General features: G+C 39.2%; 1 pseudogene; it reads left to right on the forward strand.

The window, feature by feature from the left end:
* Nucleotides 1–7394: 7394 nt before the first annotated feature.
* LOC101689164 lies at nt 7395–9619 on the forward strand (annotated as a pseudogene).
* Nucleotides 9620–9945: the final 326 nt, after the last annotated feature.

A 9945-nucleotide genomic window follows, 5' to 3' on the forward strand; every position in this document is an offset into this window, starting at 1 on the left:
TATCATATCATCTGCGAAGAGTGATAATGTGACTTCTTCTTTGCCGATTTGGATGCCTTTAATTTCCTTTTGTTGTCTGATTGCTGAGGCTAGGACCTCTAGTACTATGTTGAATAGCAGTGGTGATAATGGACATCCTGCCGTGTTCCTGACCTTAGCGGAAAAGCTTTCAGTTTTTCTCCATTGAGAATGATATTTGCGGTGGGTTTTTCATAGATGGCTTTGATGATATTGAGGTATGTGCCCTCTATCCCTCCACTTTGAAGAGTTTTGATCAGGAAGGGATGCTGTACTTTGTCAAATGCTTTTTCAGCATCTATTGAGAGTATCATATGGTTCTTGTTCTTTCTTTTATTGATGTGTTGTATCACAATGACTGCTTTGCGGATGTTGAACCAACCTTGCCGCCCTGGAATAAATCCCACTTTGAAGTGGTGAATAATCCTTTTAATGTACTGTTGAATCCTATTGGCTAGTATTTTGGTGAGAATTTTCGCATCTGTGTTCATCAAGGATATTGGTCTATAGCTCTCTTTTTTGATGGAATCCTTGTCTGGTTTGGGGATCAAGGTGAAGCTGGCCTCATAAAATGAGTTTGGAAGTTTTTCTTCCATTTCTATTTTTTGGAACAGTTTCAGGAGAATGGGAATTAGTTTTTCTTTAAATGTTTGGTAGAATTCCCCCGGGAAGCCGTCTGGCCCTGGGCTTTTGTTTGTTTGGAGATTTTTAATGACTGTTTCAATCTCCTTACTGGTTATGGGTCTGTTCAGGCTTTCTATTTCTTCCTGGTTCAGTTGTGGTAGTTTATATGTTTCTAGGAATGCATCCATTTCTTCCAGATTGTCAAATTTATTGGCGTAGAGTTGCTCATAGTATGTTCTTATAATAGTTTATATTTCTTTGGTGTTAGTTGTGATCTCTCCTCTTTCATTTTTGATTTTATTTATTTGGGTCCTTTCTCTTTTCTTTTTGATAATTCGGGCCAGGGGTTTATCAATTTTATGAATTCTTTCAAAGAACCAGCTCCTAGTTTCCTTGATTTGTTCTATTGTTTTTTTGGTTTCTATTTCATTGATTTCTGCTCTGATCTTTATGATTTCTCTTCTCCTGCTGGGCTTAGGGTTTCTTTCTTGTTCTTTCTCCAGCTCCTTTAGGTATAGGGTTAGGTTGTGTTCCTGAGACCTTTCTTATTTCTTGAGAAAGGCTTGTACCGCTATATATTTTCCTCTCAGGACTGCCTTTGTTGTGTCCCACAGATTTTGAACCGTTGTATTTTCATTATCATTTGTTTCCATGATTATTTTCAATCTTTTTTAATTTCCCGGTTGACCCATTCATTCTTTAGAAGGATGCTGTTTAGTCTCCATGTATTTGGGTTCTTTCCAAACTTCCTTTTGTGGTTGAGTTCTAGCTTTAGAGCATTGTGGTCTGAAAATATGCAGGGAATGATCCCAATCTTTTGATACCGGTTGAGTCCTGATTTAGGACCGAGTATGTGATCTATTCTGGAGAATATTCCATGTGCACTAGAGAAGAATGTGTATTCTGTTGCTTTGGGATGAAATGTTCTGAATATATCTGTGATATCCATCTGGTCCAGTGTGTCGTTTAAGGCCTTTATTTCCTTGCTGATCTTTTGCTTGGATGATCTGCCCATTTCAGTGAGGGGAGTGTTAAAGTCCCCTACTATTATTGTATTATTGTTGATGTGTTTCTTTGATTTTGTTATTTATTGGTTTATATTGTTGGCTGTTCCCACGTTGGGGGCATAGATATATAAAATTGTTAAATCTTCTTGTTGGACAGGCCCTTTGAGAATGATATAGTGTCCTTCCTCATCTCTTATTATAGTCTTTGGCTTAAAATCTAATTGATCTGATATAAGGATTGCCACTCCTGCTTTCTTGTGATGTCCATTAGCATGGTAAATTCTTTTCCACCCCCTCACTTTAAATCTGGAGGTGTCTTCGGGCTTAAAATGATTTTCTTGGAGGCAACATATAGATGGGTTTTGTTTTTTTATCCATTCTTATACCCTGTGTCTTTTGACAGGGGCATTTATCCCATTAACATTCAGGGTAACTATTGAGAGATATGAATTTAGTGCCATTGTATTGCCTGTAAGGTGACTGTTACTGTATATGGCCTCTGTCCCCCTCTGGTCTACTACTTTTAGGCTCTCTCTTTGCTTAGAGGACCCCTTTCAATATTTCCTGTAGAGCTGTTTTGGTGTTTGCAAATTCTTTCAGTTTTTGTTTGTCCTGGAAGCTTTTAATCTCTCCTTCTATTTTCAATGATAGCCTAGCTGGATATAGTATTCTTGGCTGCATGTTTTTCTCGTTTAGTGCTCTGAAAATATCATGCCAGCTCTTTCTGGCCTGCCAGGTCTCTGTGGATAAGTCAGCTGCCAATCTAATATTTTTCCATTGTATGTTACAGGCTTCTTTTCCCGGGCTGCTTTCAGGATTTTCTCGTTGTCACTGAGACTTGTAAATTTTACTATTAGGTGACGGGGTGTGGGCCTATTCTTATTGATTTTGAGGGGCGTTCTCTGAACCTCCTGAATTTTGATGCTCATTCCCTTTGCCATATTGGGGAAATTCTCCCCAATAATTCTCTCCAGTATACCTTCTGCTCCCCTCTCTCTTTCTTCTTCTGGAATCCCAATTATTCTAATGTTGTTTTGTCTTATGGTGTCACTTATCTCTCGAATTCTCCCCTCGTGGTCCAGTAGCTGTTTGTCCCTCTTTTGCTCAGCTTCTTTATTCTCTGTCATTTGGTCTTCTATATCACTAATTTTTTCTTCTGCCTCATTTATCCTAGCAGTGAGAGCCTCCATTTTTGATTGCACCTCATTAATAGCTTTTTTGATTTCAACTTGGTTAGATTTTAGTTCTTTTATTTCTCCAGAACGGCCTTTTATATCTCTCGAGAGGGTTTCTCTAATATCTTCCATGCCTTTTTCGAGCCCAGCTAGAACCTTGAGATTTGTCATTCTGAACTCTAGATCTGACATATTACCAATGTCTGTATTGATTAGGTCCCTAGCCTTCGGTACTGCCTCTTGTTCTTTTTTTTGTGTTGAATTTTTCCGTCTTGTCATTTTGTCCAGATAAGAGCATATGAAGGAGCAAGTAAAATTCTAAAAGGGTGGCAACAACCCCAGGAAAATATGCTTTAACCAAATCAGAAGTTATCCCAATTCATGTGGGGGGAGAAAGCGAATAAAAAGAGATTCAAAAAGGGAGAAAGAAAAAAAAAAGAAAGAATGAAAAAAAAGAAAAGAAAAGAATTTACAAAAAAGAAAACGAATAAAGAAAAATATAGGGACGCCTGGGTGGCTCAGTTGGTTAAGCGGCTGCCTTCGGCTCAGGTCATGATCCCAGCGTCCTGTGATCGAGTCCCACATCGGGCTCTTTGCTCCGCGGGAGCCTGCTTCTCCCTCTGACTCTGCCTTCCACTCTGTTTGCCTATGCTCGCTCTCGCTCACTCTCTGACAAATAAATAAATAAAATCTTAAAAAAAAGAAAAATATAAAAAAGAAAAATATATATATTAGATAAACTAGTTAAAAAACGTTAAAAAAGAAAATTGTAAAAGTTAAAAAAAAATTTTACCAGAAGGCGAGAAAAAAAACAAAAAATGAAAAAGAAAAAAAATTAAATTAACTGCAAGACTAAAAAAAATCACAGGGAGAAAGCCATGAGTTTTGTACTCTGCTTTCTCCTCCTCTGGAATTCTGCTGCTCTCCTTGGTACTGAAACCGCACTCCTTGGTAGGTGAAATTGGTCTTGGCTGGATTTCTTGTTGATCTTCTGGGGGAGGGGCCTGGTGTAGTGATTCTCAAGTGTCTTTGCCCCAGGCGGAATTGCACCGCCCTTACCAGGGGCCGGGCTGAGTAATCCTCTCAGGTTTGCTTTCAGGAGCTTTTGTTCCCTGAGCGCTTTCTGTAGAGTCCTTTCAGAAAGTGGTTGTTTTTCTGTTTCTAGAATTGTTCTTCTTCTCTTCAATCTGCGGATGGATTTTCAGGTGTTTGCAATCTTTAGATAAGCTATCTAGCTGATCTCTGGCTAGCTGAAGTAGTCTCAGCCTGCTACTTCTCCGCCATCTTGACTCCTCCCATACTGTTTAGTTTTATCTGCAATACTGAACCATGTATAAAAGCTAACATTAAGGAAATTATGTTTCTCCACTGCGCTGAACATATACTGAAATTGAGTAGCAAACGATGAAAATATGCAAGCAGAATATGTTGAAGTATGTTAATGGCTCTTCAACTACTCCCAATAACAGGAATATAGATAGAAACACACTCTTTTTCCTTTCCTGGCCTACCCTCTCTGTTTCAGGGTCTCCAAACTTCTTGTTTCTGTTCCCTCTAAAGGGATCTTGAAAAACGTTTTATTAATTGCACATTTATAATGCAATATATTTTTTAATCTAAGTTTAAGCAGTTGCAAAAGACATAATTTCTGGCATAATACCTACATTGTCATTTCAAAATAAAGCAGTCTGTCTTTTAAAATAGCTATTATCCAAATACCATAATGGTCTGATACGACAACATTGGTGTGAAAAATAATGCACCAACAAAGATCTTATTCCACAGTCAGTAATTTTGTATTATTCTTCTACTTGAAATCATATTAACATTGTACTTCCTCCACATAATCTTAACATAACATGAGATATTTTATATTTAAGAGTCTTGTATTGATCACAGTAACTTGTGTTTCTGAAACAAAACACTTACCTGAATAGACATTATTTTTATGAATTTCATCACCATAAAGCTCTAAATGCTAAATTTTCTTCTGTTTCGTTACCAATTAAACACAGTAATAGTAAATAAGCAGTCAGAGAAATGCATATATTTTATACATTTCAAGACAAAAATCAATCAACCTAAAGCATAAAACATTATCAGAAGTGTATTCCTAAAGGAGGTGAAAGAATTATGTTCTTTGCTTCTTCAATCGGTTTATGTATCTGTAGGTGGATATCAGTTATTGCTAGTATGAGTGAAAATACGATATCAATTCTATTTCTTTTTTCTCATTTTATACATGTAAGTGCTGAGTAAACTTCTTCATGAACATAAATAGATGATAATCAAGTTATGTTATAGCAATTTCGCTCAAGTGTTTGTACTCCTTCTGAGTTACTGGAAAACTAGATTAAACCGTCTTCAGTTTTGTTGAAAGCAAAGAGTTGGAAATCACCTGAACTGCAAAATAATCTGATACTTAGTCATTAATGGTATTGATTTTCTTAAAATTGACAGCAATATTGTAAATTGTTCCATTGTCAAAACTATAGGTATTTACGCCAGTGGACAACCCTAATAGGATGAGTTACAGGGAAGCCTTCTTTTGTAAAGCAAGAGAAGGTTAAAAGAGGGAGAGTGAAAATGAAAAGTAAGTGAGAACAAGGATGACACCTTGACCCTGATAGTCATTCTCATTCATACAAACCAGTTTTAGGATAGAATACACATGGGAGTTGAGAATATGCAACTGCTTGGTTTAAAATTATCTATAACCCTATAGCCTTTTGAAAATACTTAGGAACCTCCTGGATACCACTTTTCTTTTATTTTTTCCTTTTAAAGATTTTATTTATTTATCTGACAGAAATGGGGAGAGAGAGCACAAGCAGGAGAGGGGCAGATGGGGAGGGAGAAGCAGGCTCCCCCTGAGCAGGGAGTCTGATGTGGGCTCAATCCCAGAACCCTGGGAACATGACCTGAGCGGAGGCAGATGCTTAACTGACTGAGCCATCCAGGTACCCCTGGATACTACTTTTCTAATTATCTTTTTTCATTACCATATTATATTTAGATATGTTTTCACTTTTTTTGGATAGCAATGGACATGATAGGAGGGGAATAAAGTCAGGTGGAGGCACTTAACTGCCAAAAGCCAGATGGATGTGATTATCATATGTTAGGGCAGGAGTAGCAACCAAGGAGGTCTGACTATTCAGAGATGGTTAATTGAGCATGAGTACCTGGGGAAAAATATATAGGGGTGGCCAACTAGAGTCTTATTCAGTTTCTTCCATTAAAAGAAATAAAATATCAAGATCCATTGCCTAGTTCCAGCCATGGGCTGGTTTTCAGATGTGAAACAGATTGACTGAAATGAGTCAGCATCTCCAGGAGAAAAGGAAAAAAAAAAAAGAAAGAAAGAAAGAAAGAAAGAAAGAAAGAAAGAAAGACTCTTCAAACCATACAATAATGCTTACATTAGTTTTCCCCCCAAACAACTTAGAGTCATTCACTCAGATCCACTGGGGAAAGAAAAATACCCAAACATTTCAAGGAAGTTCACAATGATACCAAAGAGGCCCTAAGTATCGTTATGCACCCCTCTCCTAGTAGAGCGAAGGCATGTGAGGAATAGGTAATAAACCAAGTCCTGCCTGGGCTTTGGCTTACAGTGGGTGCACCCGGTCTGGGAATTCACCTCATGGTCCTTACCTTTGTACCTGTATGTATAAATGGCATTGACATACTTGGTAGTTAGCACAACCCCCACACTGAGTGCCTAACCTGTGTAAATAAGGCATAACATGATGGGGAGAACAAAGTGGAACCCTTTTTCATCACTCAACATTCTAAATAAAAAGTGTTTTGCATCCTGGGTAGTGTAGAGCAGAGATTAACATCACCTTTCAAGATATAAAAGATTCAGAGTGGTTGTCTCCACAATATCTCCATTTAATTTTCCTGCAGAAACTTCAGGGATCCTGGATGATACAGCAGACTAGTGAAAACCAAGTAACAGGCTCAAGGACAGCTGTTAAGGGCAGCAGATTATCTCAGCCTTGAGTACATGGCTCGTGCCAGTGACATGGTGCAGGCATTCTTCTCTAGTAGTTTGTATTCACATTGAATGAACAAAAGCATTCGTAGCTTTGTTCCAGATTTATGTTAACTCATTTGCCATCTGTTATGATACAATTCAAATGTTTCAGGCACTCTCCAAATTCTGTATTATTATTATTATTATTATTATTATCATTATTATCTGTGTATGAATTATCCCTATTATTACCTACATATTGCAGAAGAGGATACTAAGCACATTGGGTTGAGTAATTTCCTTGAAGTTACACAATTAACAAGGAAAAACATGGGTAGGGTGCCTGGGTGGTGCAGTCCATTGAGAAACCCACTCTTGGTTTCTACTCAGGTCATGATTTGAGTCTTGAGATTCAGCCCCCAGTAGAACTCTGCACTCAGGAGAGAGTCTTTCTCCCTCTCCCCTGATCCTTCCCTTCTACCCATTCACTCTATCTCTCACTGACTCTAATATAAAGAAATGAATCTTAAAAAAAAATGGGCTTTGCTCATTGAATGTGGGGCTACATCTTTGGATTGCTGTCTTCTTCTCAACCCGAGCCAGGCCCACACATAAGCAACCATGTCTAAGGGACCTGCAGTTGGCATTGATCTTGGCACCACCTACTCCTGCGTGGGTGTCTTCAAGCACGGGAAAGTGGAAATAATTGCCAATGATCAGGGAAACCAGACCACCCCAAGTTATGTTGCCTTCACGGACACCAAACGATTGATTGGTGATGCTGCAAAGAACCAAGTTGCGATGAACCCCACCAACACAGTTTTTGATGCCAAATGCCTGATTGGACAGAGATTTGATGATGCTGTTGTCCAGTCTGATATGAAGCATTGGCCTTTCATGGTGGTGAATGATGCTGGCAGGCCCAAGGTCCAAGTAGAATACAAGGGAGAGACAAAAAGCTTTTATCTAGAGGAGGTGTCTTCTATGGTTTTCATGAAAATTAAAGAAATCGCAGAGGCTTATCTTGGGAGGACTGTTACCAATGCAGTTGTCACAGTACCTGCATACTTCAATGATTCTCAGCGTCAGGCTACCAAAGATGCTGGAACTATTGCTGGTCTCAATGTACTTCGAATCATCAATGAGCCAACTGCTGCTGCTATTGCTTATGGCTTAGACAAAAAAGTTGGAGCTGAAAGGAATGTGCTGATCTTTGACTTAGGAGGTGGCACTTTTGATGTGTCAGCCCTTACTATTGAAGATGGGATCTTTGAGGTTAAGTCCACAGCTGGAGACACCCACTTAGGTGGAGGAGACTTGGACAACCGAATGGTCAACCATTTTATTGCAGAGTTCAAGCGCAAACATAAGAAAGATATCAGTGAAAACAAGAGGGAAGTTCGTCGTCTCCATACTGCTTGTGAGCGTGCTAAGCGTACGCTTTCTTCCAACACCCAGGCCAGTACTGAGATTGATTCTCTGTATGAAGGAATCGACTTCTATACCTCTATCACTCGTGCCCGGTTTGAAGAATTAAATGCTGACCTGTTCCGTGGCACCCTGGACCCTGTAGAGAAAGCTCTTCTGGATGCCAAGTTAGACAAGTCTCAGATCCACGATATTGTTCTAGTGGGTGGTTCTACCCATATCCCCAAGATTCAGAAACTTCTCCAAGATTTATTCAATGGAAAAGACCTGAATAAGAGCATCAACCCTGATGAAGCTGTTGCTTATGGTGCAGCTGTCCAGGCAGCCATCCTTTCTGGAGACAAATCTGAAAATGTTCAAGATTTGCTGCTGTTGGATGTCACTCCAGTTTCTCTTGGCATTGAAACTGCTGAAGGAGTCATGACTGTTCTTATCAAGCGTAATACTACCATTCCTACCAAACAGACACAGACCTTCACCACCTACTCCGACTATTAGCCTGGTGTGCTTATTCAGGTGTATGAAGGTGAGCATGCCATGACCAAGGACAACAATCTACTTGGAAAGTTTGAACTCACAGGCATACCTCCTGCTCCTCGTGGTGTCCCTCAGATTGAGGTCACTTTCGATATTGATGCTAATGGCATCATCAATGTCTCTGCCGTGGATAAGAGCACAGGAAAAGAGAACAAGATTACCATCACTAATGACAAGGGCCACTTGAGCAAGGAAGATATTGAGCGCATGGTCCAGGAAGCTGAGAAGTACAAAGCTGAAGATGAGAAACAGCGGGACAAGGTGTCTTCCAAGAATTCACTTGAGTCTTACGCATTCAACATGAAAGCAACTGTTGAAGATGAAAAACTTCAGGGCAAGATAAATGATGATGACAAAAAGAAGATTCTTGACAAGTGCAATGAAATCATCAACTGGCTTGATAAGAACCAGACTGCAGAGAAGGAAGAATTTGAACACCAGCAGAAAGAGTTGGAGAAAGTCTGCAACCCCATCATCACCAAGCTGTACCAGAGTGCAGGGGGCATGCCAGGAGGAATGCCTGGAGGCTTCTCTGGTGGTGGAGCTCCTCCCTCTGGTGGTGGCTCCTCTGGGCCCACCATTGAAGAGGTTGACTAAACCAATCTGAGAATAAATAGATTGAGCATTGTTCCACACACAATATTCAAAGGACCCAAATATGTAGCAAATTCCATGGCAGTTGTAATGTTGAGCTGCTATAGCAAAAAAAACTGGGCATTCTTGATACTTGAATATGGAATATGTGCACAGGGAAAGGAAATAAACATTGCACTTTATAAGCACTGTATTGTTAAATGGAAAATGCAATGTCTTAAATAAAACTGTATTTAAAATTGGCACCAAAAAAATTGGGCTTTGATTCCAAATATTCCAACAAGATTCAATGTTTCCAACATTGTATTTTCATCAACTGGAAGCACCCACTCTCTATCATTCTCCCATCTGATCTATACTTGATATTACTCCTATTCCCTCCTACAAAATGCCACTGATCAACCAAAACCAGAGTTAACAGTTTTCATGAATGTCTTGGGTATTCCAGAGTAATTACTCACAGGGTAATAGAAATATTACATACAACCTTAGTCTTAAGTTTTCACAGACAATTAGCAATCTTTACTTGCCATAGAAGTTTCCTGTTGACTATCACCATTCCTAATTACCTAATTTTCTG

The sequence above is a fragment of the Mustela putorius genome, unplaced genomic scaffold (genome assembly GCF_011764305.1).
Source record: "Mustela putorius furo isolate JIRA1106 unplaced genomic scaffold, ASM1176430v1.1 tig00003836_pilon_pilon_pilon, whole genome shotgun sequence".
Taxonomy (NCBI): domain Eukaryota; kingdom Metazoa; phylum Chordata; class Mammalia; order Carnivora; family Mustelidae; genus Mustela; species Mustela putorius.